Below are 15642 nucleotides of genomic sequence, written 5' to 3'. Positions count from 1 at the left end.
GTCTTGGTTAATGACTTGGGGCCTTAACCTAAGTGGCGCCATTTTGGGATTGTGGTTTTCTTTTTAACAGATCAAACACAAAAATTCATTCAAAATGGATCATACTCCTAAATATGAAAGGGAAAGTAAAGCTTCTAGAAGGAGAATATCTTAACAAACTTGGGGTAGGCAAAGGTTTCAAAAACAGTGGTAGTAACCAAAAAGAAAAAAGTTGATAAAGCAGAATTCATCAAAACTAAAGACTGCTCATCAAAAAAGATCATTTAAAAAGTTAAAAGGGAAGCCATAAACTGGGAAAAAATATTTGCAATATATATATCTGGCAAGGGACTCTTTCCAAATATATAAAGCATTACTAAGAATCAACAAAAAAAAGACCAAATACCTTATTTTTTTTTTCTCTCAAAGATTTTATTTATTTATTTGACAGAGATAGAGAGAGAGCACAAGTAGGCAGAGAGGCAGGCAGAGGGAGAGGGAGAAGCAGGCTCTCCACCGAGCAGGGAGCCCGATGCGGGACTCGATCCAGGGACTCCAGGATCATGACCTGAGCCGAAGGCAGTTGCTTAACCAACTGAGCTACCCAGGCACCCTACCTTATTTTTTTTTTAGTGGGTGAAAGACTTGATCATGCACTTCACTAAGGAGGCCATTCAAATGCTCAGTAACCATATGAAAAGATGCTCAATATCATTAATTATCAGGGAAATATAAATTAAGACCACAATGAGTTACCATTACAAATCTACCTGAATGGCCAAAATTTTAAAAAAACAAAACAAAACAAATACACCAAATGTTGGTGAGTATGTAGAGCAATTAAAAATCTCATATATTACTGCTGGAAATGTAAATTAGTACAATCACTTTGGAAAAATGTTTGGCAATGTCTAAAAAGTTGAACATATACCTATCCTTGATCCATTAATTCTACTCCTAGAAATGAGTGCATCTGTCCATCTACAGACATGTGTAAGAATGTTTGGGGCAGTTTTATTCATAATAGAATAAAATTCTTAAGACAACTCAATACCCATCGATGGCAAAGTAATAAAATAAATTGTGATATAGTCACATAGTGAATCACTATAGCAGCAGAAATAAAAATTGAATTACTGCTATAGATTAGAATAAATCTTACAAATGTAAAGAGTAAAAAAAAAAAAAAAGGCCAGACACCAAAAAGTGTTTATTGTATGATTCTGTTTATTTGTTTATTTTTAGGCTTCTAAACATTTTTGATATATAATTCATATGACATTATACATATGTTTCAGGTATACAACGTAATGATTCAATATTTGTATACATTGCAAAATGATCACCACTGTAAGTCCAGTTAATAGCCCTCACCACACAATTACAAAATATTTTTCTTCTGATGAGACTTTCCTTTTTTTCAAATTCTTATTTAAATACTAGTTAGTTAACATACAGCGCAATATTGGTTTCAGGAGTAGAATTCAGTGATTCATCACTCACATACCGTAGCCAGTGCTCATCACATCCCGTGCTCTCCTTACTGCCCATCACCCAATTATCCCATCTCTCCACCCCTCTCCCCTCCAGCAACCCTCGGTTTGTTCTCTGTTGTTAAGAGTCTCTTATGGTTTGCCTCCCTCTCTGTTTTTATCTTATTTTATTTTTTCTTCCCTTCCCCTATGTTCATCTGTTTTGTTTCTTAAATTCTATATATGAGTGAAATCATATGGTATTTGTCTTTCTCTAAGTGACTTATTTCACTTAGTTTAATACCCTCTAGCTCCATCCATATTGTTGCAAATGGCAAGATTTCACTCTTTTGATGGCTACATTATATTCCATTGTATATATATACACCACCTCTACTTTATCCATTCATCTGTCGAAGGACATCTTGGCTCTTTCCACAGTTTGGCTATTGCGGACACTGCTGCTATAAACATCGAATCTGTATTTTTGTATCCTTTGGGTAAATACCCAGTAGTACAATTGTTGGGTAGTAGGGTAGCTCTATTTTTAACTTCTTGAGGAACCTCCATACTGTTTTCCAGAGTGGCTGCACCAGCTTGCATTCCCACCAACAGTGTAGGAGGGTTCCCCTTTCTCCGCATCCCCGCCAACATCTGCCGTTTCCTTTTCCTGTGCTGTTAATTTTAGCCATTCTGACAGGTGTGAGGTGGCATCTCATTGTGGTTCTGTGCATGATTCTATTTATATGAATTTCAAGAACAGGTAAAATTAATATTTCTGGAAATTTGGAGTAGTGGTTTTCTGTGGATAACTCTTGGGGCTGTGTATTGATGGAGGGGAAGCATGAGGGAGCCCCTGGGATGCTGAAAATGTTCTTTATTATGATCTGAATGTTGGCTACACACACGTAACAATTCATTACACTGTACATTGAAAACTTGCATATGTTATGTGCATTTTACCTCCGTAAGTTTGAAATTACCATATAAGACAATTTATTGTTCAGTGTCAATTAGATGCTACACAGTATAAGCTCTGAAGATATTAAAAGAAGGGAGAAATTTTTGTACCTTGGAAAGATGCATAAATTTTTCTGAGAGGTTGGTTGTGGAGGGAGTGGGTCGCCTGCCAGGAAAGCGGGGGCAGCCATTTATTCGAGTTCAGCACAGAAACAGGAGAGAAATGGTCCCAGAGCTCAAAGAGGTGATGTAATCTTCTTCAGGCCCAGTGTATTCTGGGTCCTTCGATTATTTCTTCCTTGCTATCCAGGGTGCCACTCCTACCCACCAGGGTCACAATTAGTAACCACATGCTGATTGCCTGTTTATAACTATTTCAACCAGCTAACAAAGTACACCCACACCAGGGCTCCCTGGGCTGATCCCCCTGCTCCATGTGGCATCGACGGTCAATCAGAATGTAGCTGTCTGGCAGGTGGGCTGCTCTTCTTTCGCCTAAAGGCTTCGTCCGGGAATGGCTGGAAGGATGGGCCCAGCTGAGCCCCTCTCCCCCCGCTGTAGGGTCCCATGGTAGAGAAGTCACACACTGCTATGGACTGAATTGTGTGTCCTGGAAATTCATGTGCTGAAGCCCTAACCCCCAGTCTGACCATATTTGGAGACAAGGCTCTTATGGAGATAGTTAAAGTTAAGTGAGGTCATAAGGGTGGGGCAAGGACGCAGCGGGAGAGACGGAGGCAGCAGCCGTCCAGCCCCCACCCAGCCCCCAGTGGCTTGTGAGCTCCCTGAGGGCAGACATCTCACCGAGGCTGATTACCAGGAGCTCTCTGCTCCTATCAGAGCGACTCTAGCAAAATGCTGGCAACTGCTCTCCAAATGAGTGATGGATAATTGGATGCTCATTATACATGTCTCTCAACTTTTCTGTGTGTTTGAAAAATTTTACAATATACATTTTGATTTCAATTGTTGGCTTAATTGTATGTCTTCTCTACTCGAATGTAGAAACCATAAGGGCAAGGAACATGGCTACCTTGTTTATTGTTGTATCCCAGGGGCGGTAATATGGTACGTGCTCAAGAAATGTGTAATTAAAGATGAAAAGAAATAAATAAAACAAACAAGAAAACAAAAGAAACAAACAAAAAAACCCAAAAACCTCTAACTTTTCAGAGGCTTGCACAGAGCTCCCCCTATTGCAAAAGTCCCTTTTCTTCCTTATAATTATCCTTTTGAATAAAGTCCCTGCGAAGTCCAGATTTGTTTTCACTTGACAAATGTTTCTGGATAAACATTACTTATAAAAGTTAAAATACTTAAGGTTAACGTCTTTTATGCCACACACAAAAAAATGTCTATACTAAAGAATTTCTGTACAGTGACAATAAAATGTAAACTAGATAAACCTATGAGTTCCCATCATCTGTCAGGAAATCACAACAAAATGTAGTGCCTTCCATTATTTGTACCTTTGCTTCTTTTCATTGTTTCTATATTTTGTCTTTTTTTCTTCCTTTTTATAAACAGGAAAGCTTTTTGCGCTGCCTGGGTGGCTCAGTCATTAAACATCTGCCTTTAGCTCAGGTCATGATCCTGGGGTCCTGGGATCGGGGTCCTGGGATCGAGCCCTGCATCGGGCTCCCTGCTCAGCAGGAAGCCTGCTTCTCCCTCTCCCACTCCCCCTGCTTGTGTTCCTTCTCTCGCTGTGTCTCTCTCTGTCAAATAAATAAAATCTTTAATAAACAAACAAACAAAAAGAAACAACAATAACAAAAAACAATAAAGCTTTTCTTTTTTAATAAAAAAAAAGTGTATTCAATGAAATCCCCCAAACCCTTGCTTTTTAAAAGGACAGGTCAGGGGTGCCTGGGTGGCTCAGTCGGTTAAGGGTCTGAGTTAGACTCAAGTCATGGCCTTGGGGTCCTGGGACCAGCCTGCTGCTGGCTCAGTGCTCAGCAAGGAGCCTACTAGGCCCTCTCCCTCTGCCCCTCCCCCCTTGGCTTCTTCCCCACCCATGCTTTCTCTTTCAAATAAATAAATAAATAAAATCTTTAAAAAAAAAAAAAAGGACTGGTCAGCTTAGCTTTTCCTCCATTGCCTCCAAAGATCTTTCCCCAGGAAATAGAATACAGTTAAAAGTTGGGAAGCAAATGACCAATTCAAAAAGAACTAATATTTAAGTGACTGGACATGATCACATTTTTCAGTGACAGTATTACCTGAGTATGCCTTGGGTTCTCATACCCTGTATCTGGTCTTAGATTGCTCTATAATCTAGGACCCTTCATACTGGCCCCTCAAAGTAATGGCCTATACAGGGAGTGTTGTCAGGAGAACTAAACCCATGTAAGTACCCGGTTGGGAAAAAAAAAAAAAATGTCTGGCAGAGACCTGGGTCAGATCAAGAGAGGCCATTAGTGGAGAGAGAGAGAGACCATCAGTGTAGTGGTTAGGGCTCAGGGCTCAGACTCAGACTCCAGTCTACCTGGATTCCCGTCCTGGCTCGGTCATCCACTGACTCTGTGACCTGAGACAATTTACTTACCAATTTCCCCAGCCAGAAAATGGGGATCATAATAACGGCCCCTACCTCGCAGGATCTAGGACTCCGTGCCCTAATGAACAGAGCCCAGTATACAACAGCTTCTAAGTAGCTATTCTGATACCTATTAAATAAACAACGCATCTCTCCTTCTCCATCAACCTGAATGAGAAGAAGAAGGATTCGCACAAATCAGGGATTCTTACCAGGTTCCTGATGTTTTCCCTCCTCCGGATGCACAGCAGTCCATTCCGAGAGTTTGCCATCGGGTCGGAAAACGACCAAGCACATCTGTCCAGAGAAAACCTGTGTCTCTTCCCAAAGTGCAAGTAGATCCCTCTCCTTTATCAGATGTCGGCACCCCTTCTCTTTTTCTGCTTCTAGCTCGTCGTTACCGCGTGCTTCTTTATTCCTCTGTTTTAAGAAGTCTCTTTCTTCCTCGCCGGTGTCAGTTTCATTCTCCGTAGAGACAGCTGAGGAGGAGGGCAGGGGCGCTCGGGGTCCTACCCAGACTGTCGGCCCGGTCCCGTTTCCAGCCTTCCATCAGCTCCTTCCTGGCCGACACCCTCTTGTACCATCGCAGGAGCCTCCAATGGCTACTGCGGGTGCCATGGCGGACCAGCTCACAAAACTTCAGTGGTCCTCCCTCCTGCAAGGGTGCAGGGCTCAGAGTCTGTCCCTCACTGTTGCTTCTTTACCCAAAGGTACCTAGCCAAATGGATCAGTACAGCCTGTTTTCTTCCACATATTCACTCCTAAGCTTAGAGCAAGGCAGAGTCTCCCACAGTTTACAATATCCTCCTGACGGTTTAATTATTACCACTTTCGTAGGCAGCCGCAGAGGATTTGAGGGTCTTGAAAAGGGTGCTAATCATCCAATAAGACATGATAATTTTTTTAAAAGATTTTATTTATTTATTTGACAGAGAGAGACACAGCGAGAGAGGGAACACAAGCAGGGGGAGCGGGAGAGGGAGAAGCAGGCTTCCCGCCGAGCGGGAAGCCCGATGCGGGGCTCGATCCCAGGACGCGGGGATCATGACCTGAGCCGAAGGCAGACGCTTAACGACTGAGCCACCCAGGCGCCCCAAGACATGAGAATTTTAAATTTGGGGGAAAAAAAGTCTGAGGAGGGAGAATGCTTCGAGTTCTTGGCTTGTAACCCTTTGGTCTCTTGCCTAGCTCTCTAAAATCCCTCCCTTTTTGTAACTCTTAAATTATCTGTACAAAGTAGCATACACTTGCAGTAAAAATAAAACATGTATTGCAGAAAAATACAACCTAGAAAGTAGACATCACTCATAATCTATCCCCTCCTCCCAGTTCTTCTGACACATCACACCCATTTTTTTAAAAATTTTATTTATTTATTTTAGGGAGAGAGAGCGGGCGGGCGGGGGGGGGGCACGGGGGGACTAAGGGAGAAGAAGAGAGAACCCCAAGCCGACTCCCCACTGAGCGCAGAGCTTAACGCGGGATTGATCTCAAGACCCTGAGATCATGGCCTGAGCCGAAACCGAGAGTTGGACGCTTAACCAACGGAGCCACCCAGGAACCCACAATGCATCACACCCTTACTAATTTGGGCTATAGTCCTCTATGTATTTTTTTAGTGTGTACATTTGTATGTTATTCTCTTACAAAAAAAAAAAATCATTCTACACGATCTACTGCAACTTGCTCCTAACAAAACAACATAATGTGGAAGTCTTTTCAAATCAGTACATACATTCTTTTTAATGACAGAATCACACTGTAGCATGTACCATAATTTTTAAACTAATACATTTTTGATGATTTTTTCCTCTGTTGCTTCCTTTTTAACTACTTTGGTTCTCCTTGTTTTTCTCACTAGACCAAAAAAACCTAGATTTAAATAGTAAATGCAAGATGAATGATGTCTTATAATGGAAATTTTCGGATGCTGAGGGATGGAGAGACTGCTATGTCAAAATGAAATACCTCATTTTTTTTTACTGTTAGAATAAATTTCAGAGTAGGGCGCCGAGGTGACTCAGTTAGGTCATAATCTCGGGGTCCTGGGATGGAGCCCCATGTTGGGCTCTCTGCTCAGCGGGGAGTCTGCTTCTCCCTCTCATTCTCCCTCTATGCGCTCTCTCTCAAATAAATAAATAAAAACTAAAAAAAAAAAAAAGAAATTTCAGAGCTTCTTTGTAAATGGACCAATATTTTTCAAAATCATAAAGTAAATTTCTGAAACAAAACTAATTCCTTTATTTAGGCAAAACCATTTTTACAGTTAGAAATTTAAAATAGAATACCCATTTCTCTGTGCAGAAAGGAGTGCTTTATATCATTGATAATTCATTTGTGTCCTTATTTTCTTTTAATTTGCCTTGGATAATGAAGGCATGCACATGGTACAAAATTCGAAAGATACAAAAGGTCCACCAACTTTTCACCCCAACGCAGAAATGCAGAAATGCCTCCAGATTACTGGGAGTCTGACCACTTCTCTCCAGGATTTTTAAATTGTGCACCTAGCAAGCCCCTCCCTCCACCTTGCTTCTTGGACCCCCCTCCCCCGGCTATCTGTCCTTCCAGACCAGCAAGACGGCGAAGGAAATGAGAAGCTGAAGAGGGGCTGTAGGGTTCCCTACTTTGTCGCCTTTTGTGCACTGCGCTGAAATGCTCATCCATCTGGGGTAAGATGACTGAGGAAGAACAGGCTTCTTACCCACACTAAACTGGAGACATTTCTAATATTTTTATGGCGGCTTTCTCATCTTGGGTTCGTGGTTTTTGTGCAGTAAGGAATTTGGCCTCCCTTCAGAGAGGCCTGACCTTCATCTTCTCCAGGAGGTAACCCCTAAACACGTGGCACTGCCCCCGCGACAGTGGCGTGTTATCCCGTGGGCCCCTGCCAGCACACACGATGGTCTGTGTGGCCCAGGTGACTGTGTGGTGCGCACACTCCTCAGGTTGGCTTCATGCGGACGTTTGGCTTTGGGCTGAGGGAAGATGCTGGAGAATGGTGGAGACAAGTTGAGGAACCAGTTAGGTCTGGCCCCGCTCATGTTACACCTACTACTTTGAGTGACTTCAGAGAGACGGGGGAAGAGAAGAGTCAAAAGGAGGTGTTTCATGGAAACTCTGAAATTAGGTCCCAGGGCTTGTGACAAACTGCTAATACCCATTTTCACCTTCCTCTATCTTTGCTTACGAACCCGGGTTTTTACCCTGGTTAGCAATACGTGCTCAGAAAGGTGGCCCTAGCCGACGTCCTTTTGCAGTGGCCAAAGGCATTTAAGGGAGAGTTGCTGTGGGTAAGAACCTTCTGAATAGGGTCTTCAAGACAGTGTGATGATTTGTCTCGGTTTATCTGGGATGATGTGATGTGATGCTAGGGTCTGGGGGGAACGACGGTCAAGTGGTTTTATTAAAGCATGGGTGATGTGGTTTTGGAGTATAGGGGAGGTTTGGTGGGCTGGAGTCCGGAGCCGACGACCAAGAAGGAATTCTTGAGACATCTTTGGTGCAAAATGGTGGTGTTAGTAGAGCCCGGAGACAGGACCGGTGGGCAGGAAGAGCGGCTGCCCCGGGGTTGTGAGCGGTGGCTGATTATATACTGTGCGGCTGGGGGAGGTGAGGCAAAGGGAGGTTTTCAAAAGGACCTTCTTATGCAAAAGAGGACCTACCCGATACCGGAGGCCTTGCCATTGTCAAGTCAAGGTTGTTTTTCCCTCTAGCAAGGCATTCGCAGGAAGACAGTTGGGAGCTTCCTGGAAGAACGTCACACGTGTCCCACCCAGGAGTGGGGGGTGGGGAAAGGTTGCAGGGTGTCGGCTCGTGCTGGGTCTTCAGCCTTCTGCTCCCTCGTCACGGAGACAGGATCCGTGAGGAGGACAAGCTGCACTGGGGTGAGGAGTGACTGATGATATACTTTTTAAGTTGGGAGGCGGGTGCCTGGGTGGCTCAGTCGTTGAGCGTCTGCCTTCGGCTCAGGTCATGGTCCCAGGGTCCTGGGATCGAGCCCCGCGTCTGGCTCCCTGCTCCGCGGGGAGCCTGCTTCTCCCTCTCCCACTCCCCCTGCTTGTGTTCCCGCTCTCGCTGGGTCTCTCTCTGTCAAATAAATAAAATCTTAAAAAAAAAAAAAGTTGGGAGGGGCTTAGGGACAGCACAAGTTTCTAAGGAATTTGGAAGCAAGGCTTTCTGGACCTTGAGGGGCTAGCTGCTGTTAAGATAAGGTCGTTTGCTACCGTCAGGTAACACATCAGTCATGAGACCCTTCGGATGTATATCGTGGGCCATGGGCCTGGAGGATGATTGCCAACATACACCTTGAGGGGCAGAGACCAACAAGTTTCCTTTTTTTTTTTTTAAAGAGTTTTTAAAATTTATTTATTTGAGACACAGAATGAGAGCGAGAGCGCACATGAGAGGGGGGAGGGTCAGAGGGAGAAGCAGACTCCCCACTGAGCAGGGAGCCCGATGTGGGACTCGATCCCGGCACTCCAGGGTCATGACCTGAGCCGAAGGCAGTCGCTTAACCGACTGAGCCACCCAGGCGCCTGAGACCAACAAGTTTCTAAGGGATTTTTATATGTTAAAGTTGACTTACAGGATCTTGGGGGCTGGGCTAAATTTGCCTTTTGCCCTTAGCAAAGTATTCACATCCAGGCAGCTGAGCTCCCAGAGGAAGGTCTCTCTGTGTATCCCAAGGACTTATCAATGGGCTGTAAGCTGTAAGGAAGGTTAATTTTTCTACTTTTCTTTTGCCTTTGTTCTCCCCATCATGGGATACTTCCTATTTGCCCGCAGATTTTTACATGAATGTAAGTTTTCATTTCTCTGGGATAAATGCCCAATGACATACACACTTGAGACTCAAAACTGAAGTAGCCATTTGGCTACCTCATGAGAGAAACCTCCCCTGACTGCCCAGTATAAAATAACACCCAATCACTTTCCACGTTCCACATCTGGATTCATTTTTCACGGCATCTTTCACACTGTGCACTTATTTCTTGGTTTGCTTATTGTCCATCTTTCCTTCTAGAAAGCAACTCCATGTGCCCAGAACTTTGTCTGGTTCCCTGAAGTATCCTGGAGTCTAGAAGAGAGGTGGGCACATACTGGAGACTCAACACTTGTTGAATGAATGAATGAATGAAAGGATCTCAGACATCTGTCCATATTAGTATATATAGATTTAACTCATTCCTTTTGGTACCTAATAGTATTGCATGCATGCCTGCACGGTATTATCAACAACCTGTCCCCCGTAGAAGCATGCTTATATTGGTTCCAGTATTTTACAAATCCAAACAATGCTCTAATTACAATCCTTAAATCATCCATCACCTTCGTGCAGATGGGAGAGAAGTGGAGTGGATGGTTCAAAATGTATGCGTATTAAAAATTTTTTTAGCTATCGCCAAACTGTTCTCAACAATGTCCTCCCAACTTATGTTCCCATGGTGCACTGGAGTGCTGATTTCCTCCCATTCTCACCAATACTGAGTATTGCCGAGCCTTGTAATCTTCACTAATCTCATAAATTAAAAGCATCACATGGTTTTATTTCATGAACACTGAGTGACTTGAACTCTTTTCACATTTATGAACCAATTTTTCTTTTTCCTATGCTCAAATCCTTTTCTCATTTCCTCTCTGCATTTACTTACATTTGTGAAAGTATTTTGTCTCTCAAGGAAAGTCATTCACTGTGTTATTTGCTAAAAATAGTTTTTCCTCATTTTCCTTTACTGTTCGACTGTTTAAAGGTATTTTTCTGTATAGAAGTCATTTGATTTTGGGGCGCCTGGGCTGGCTCAGTTGTTAAGCGTCGGCCCTCGGCTCAGGTCATGGTCCCAGGGTCCTGGGATTGAGCCCCAGATCAGGCTCCCTGCTCCGCGGGAAGCCTGCTTCTCCCTCTCCCACTCCCCCTGCTTGTGTTCCCTCTCGCTGTGTCTCTCTCTCTGTCAAATAAATAAATAAAATCTTAAAAAACAAGTCATTTGATTTTTAATTTTATGTAATCAAATGTATTCATTTGTGGTTTCTGGGTTTGTGGTCATGTTTAGAAAGACCTTCCTCTAGATGACAATTTAAAAAAAAATCAATCAGTTTTTTAAAAAGAGCTTTTAGAGATTCATTTTTTAAAATTCAAACCTTTCATTGATCTGAAATATATTTTGGTATAAGAAGTAAGATGGAGGGGTCCTGACAGGGTTGCCAACGAGGGCCTTTAGGGTTGGTCTTATTTATAGAAAGCTAACCAGGGACCTTAAATCCTTTTAACATCTCTATTGATAACATCTTCAGTGGCTTACTTCCTTTTTAGGGTCTGGTTATTCTTTGTTGGTCACAGGTGATTATCATAAAGAAACCTACCCCACACGCCTAGGGCAGGGTGGTCCGGATTTGTCCCCTCATCTCTCACTCTTGAGAGCTTTTTCTCTACCTTCACTTAATAAACTTCTAAGGCTTTACTCACACACACAAAAAAGAAGATGGGAATTTTTTTCCCCCAAACGGCTGGCCAGTTGTCCCAGGATCATTTACTGAATGTGTAAACACCCACCTGAAATTTCTCTTTCATCCTGGACTAAATTCTTACTCAGATGTGGGTCTACTCCTCAGCTTCTCTTCATCCCGCGGCCGGCGCAGCCTATTCTTACTTTAACTGCCCTATAGCCTTGTGCTTCTCTCCTGAGTAGTCTTCCTTTCCCCAGACTAACTTCAGTGTCACGTGGCAGGGGCCGAGAAGAGAGGCTACAGGAAGCAGAAACACTGCAGGCCTCACCGGTCCACCTCAGTTTAGTACCCTGAGGATGAATGGTCCAAGGAGGGAGGGGTCAACAGTGTCAAATGCCCCAAAACCATTAAGATAAAGACAGGAAAGTGTCCTCTGGACTTAGCTAATGCCAGTAGAAGTTAATGGTACCCTTAGGGCAGCTAGACTGAGTAAAAGGAGTAGGTTAGAAATTAACTTTAAAATAAAATATTTAAAGGGCACCTGGGTGAGCGTCTGACTCTTGGTTTTGGCTCAGGTCATGGTCTCGGGGTCATGGGATCAAGTCCTGCCTCAGGCTCTGCGCTCAGCAGAGTGTGCTTGAGATTCTCTCTCCATTTCCCTCTGCCCCACCCCCTGCTCGTGCTCATTCTCTCTCTCTCTCTCTCTAAAATAAATAAATAAATCTTTAAAATAAAATAAAATATTTTATTAATAATAATTGTATTTTAAATCAAAATCACAATGAGATACCACCTCACACCAGTCAGAATGGCTAAAATTAACAAGTCAGGAAACGACAGATGTTGGCAAGGACTTGGAGAAAGGGGAACCCTCCCACACTGTTGGTGGGAATGCAAGCTGGTGCAACCACTCTGGAAAACAGTATGGAGGTTCCTCAAAAAGTTGAAAATAGAGCTACCGTATGACCCAGCAATTGCACTACTGGGTATTTACCCCAAAGATAGAAATGTAGTGATCCAAACAGGCACATGCACCCCAATGTTTATAGCAGCAATGTCCACAATAGCCAAACTGTGGAAAGAGCCCAGATGTCCATTAACAGATGAATGGATAAAGAAGATGTGGTATAGGGCGGCTGGGTGGCTCAATTGGTTAAGCCACTGCCTTCGGCTCAGGTCATGATCCTGGAGTCCCAGGATCGAGTCCCGCATTGGGTTCCCTGCTCGGCGAGGAGCCTGCTTCTCCCTCTAACCCTCCCCCCTCTCATGTACTCTCTCTCTCTCTCTCATTCTCACTCTCTCAAAATAAATACATAAATCTTAAAAAAAAAAGATGTGATATATATATATATATATATATATATACAGTGGAATATTATGCAGCCAACAAAATAATGAAATCTTGCCATTTGCAACGACGTGGATGGAACTAGAGGGTATTATGCTAAGCGAAATAAGTCAGAGAAAAACAATTATCATATGATCTCACTCATATGTGGAATTTAAGAAACAAAACAGAATTATAGGGGAAGAGAGGAAAAAAATAAAACAAGATGAAATCAGGGAGACAAACCATAAGAGACTCTTAATCATACTGAGGGTTTTGCTGGAGGGGAGGGCATGGGGGGATGGGGTAACTGGGTGATGGACATTAAGGAGGGCATGTGATGTGATGAGCACTGGGTGTTACATGCAACTGATGAATCACTGACCTCTACCTCTGAAACTCATAATATACTATATGTTAATTAATTGAATTCAAATTTTAAAAATGTGAAGAAAGAAAAAATTTAAAAATAATTGTATTTTATTAGTTAGGTTTAGTTTTTGTTTCTTTTTTTAAAGATTTTATTACCCCAAATATTATTTATTTGACAGAGAGAGCAAGAGAGCACAAGCAGGGGGAGCAGTAGAAGGAGACGGAGAAGCAGGCTTCCTGCTGAGCCAGGAGCCCAATGCAGGGCTCGATCCCAGGACCCCAGGATCATGACCTGAGCCAAAGACAGACACTTAATGACTGAGCCACCCAGGCACCCCTTTATTAGTTAGGTTTAGTTTTTTGTTGCATATGCAGACAAACCAAATAAATGGCTTAAGACACTGACTTTAGTCTCTCTCACATATATGAAGTTTGATGCAAGCACTCTGCAGTGTATAAGGACCCAGGCTTATTCACCTGTCACTACACCATCCTAATTGGCTTCCAGCATTCAAGATTGCTTCATGGGCCAGGACAGCTGCCCAAGCTCCTACCATCTTGTGCACATTCCAGGCTGAAAGAAGAAAGAAGGACAAAGGTTAATCCTAGTGTCAGAGCTGACAGTTAGGGAGGCTCTAACCGGATGCCTGGAGGCCAGCAAGGAGGCGGCCATGGCCCGCTGTGGGGAAGGTCAGAGGCCTGTCCTGGCAGCATCCACGAGAAGCCGGATCCCACCAGACAGGCCCACGATGGAGGCGCCACGACGGGAAACCCCTGAGCAAGTGGGAAGAAAAGGCGGGAAACCCTACTTCCAAGAAGTCCTTGCCCTAGTTAACAACTATCAGTAAAAGATAGAAGGTGAACCCCACAGGCTGCATATGCAGCTCCCTGGCTTGCACACTCCCTTTCCCTCTCCCTCTGCACCCCTCTCACCTACTCTCTCTGTCTCTGTTTCTTGCTCTCTCTTGCTCTCACATCTTGAGATGGTACTTTCACTTTAAAAAAAAAAAGATTTTATTGGGGCGTCTGGGTGGCTCAGTCGGTCAAGCCCCTGCCTTCGGCTCAGGTCATGGTCCCAGGGTCCTGGGATCGAGCCCCGCATCGGGCTCCCTGCTCGGCGGAGAGCCTGCTTCTCCCTCTCCCACTCCCCCTGCTTGTGTTCCTGCTCTCGCTGTGTCTCTCTCTGTCAAGTAAGTGAATAAAATCTTTAAAAAAACACCAAACCTCCAGATTTCTGGAGTGGCTCAGTTGGTTAAGTGTCCAACTCTTGGTTTCGGCTCAGGTCATGATCTCAGGGTCCTGGGATCAAGTCTGGCATTTGGCTCTGCGCTCAGCACAGAGTCTGCTTGTCCTTCTCCCCCTGCTCCTCCCCCACCTCGTGCTTCCTCTCTCTAAAATAAATAAATCTTTTTTTAAGATTTTATTTATTTATTTGAGAGAGAGAATGGTAGAGAGAGAGCACGAGAGGGAAGAGGGTCAGAGGGAGAAGCAGGCTCCCCGCTGAGCAGGGGGCCCGATGCGGGACTCGATCCAGGACCCTGGGATCATGACCTGAGCCGAAGGCAGTCGCTCAACCAACTGAGCCACCCAGGCGCCCTAAAATAAATAAATCAAAAGAAGAAAAAAAATTCAGATTTCTGCCTTCTCCTGAGCTGAATCTGGGCCCAGATTCTCAATGGCAATCTTTAGCGAGAGAGAAGTAGCCACCTCTTGGGAAGGACATCGGTCCTCCAATGAGTGCCTGTCCCCATCTTTCTCTATTGGTCCCCAGTCTGGGCTGCTCATTTAAGTACCCCTCTTGCCTCTAACAGGCATTTACGTTTGCACACTGGTCACTTTACAAATAAATAAATAATAATGATTACTTTCAATGTGATTGGAGAAACTCCAAATTGAGAGCATAGAGCGTCTGGAGAGGAGTCTCTGTCCCCACTTAAGCATCTGATATCAGTTTCCTTATTTATGAAGTATGTTGGACTATGTGAAAACCAAAGTCACTTCGTACTTTAAATGTATGCCCTGACTGAGAACTCTGAGAGAGAGGTAAAGTTTCCATGCAAGGCAGTCAAAGTCTTCCCCTAGAAAATAACTAAGTACTCAGAATTTGAGGTTCTGTGTGACCATGGGAGGCTGACTGGAAAGGAGAGAGGTCAGTGCGGTCAGTTTGTTTAGGCTATATGCTCTGAAGAAGGGGTAGGACTGATGACCAGGCTTGCAGAGGACTGTGGTGGGCACAGCCCAAGCCCTGCGAGGCTGGGTTGGGATTGTGGCTTCCTAAGACGACAGTGGAGGCGTTACTTCATGTTGGAGGCCATAGGAATTAACTGGAAGCCCACGCTCAAGGATTTGGACAATGACCTGGTGGCAAAAAAGGAAGCTTTGAAAATTTCTGAGTGCGAAGGGAGAGAATGAAAGGAGCATTTTAGGGTTTTTCTAGGGATGATTCTCACCCTGGAGGTGTTCTTATAAAGAGGCTGGAGGGAAAGACTCGCAATAGGGAAATGAGTGGAAATGCTCACAGTCACCCGGCTATCAACTCATCTAAAAAA

The sequence above is a fragment of the Eumetopias jubatus genome, unplaced genomic scaffold (genome assembly GCF_037043125.1).
Source record: "Eumetopias jubatus isolate StellerSeaLion01/CBP00866 unplaced genomic scaffold, mEumJub1_p1.0 scaffold_6, whole genome shotgun sequence".
Lineage (NCBI taxonomy): Eukaryota > Metazoa > Chordata > Mammalia > Carnivora > Otariidae > Eumetopias > Eumetopias jubatus.
The sequence above is the reverse complement of the archived record's forward strand: the minus strand, read 5'-3'. Positions refer to the sequence as shown.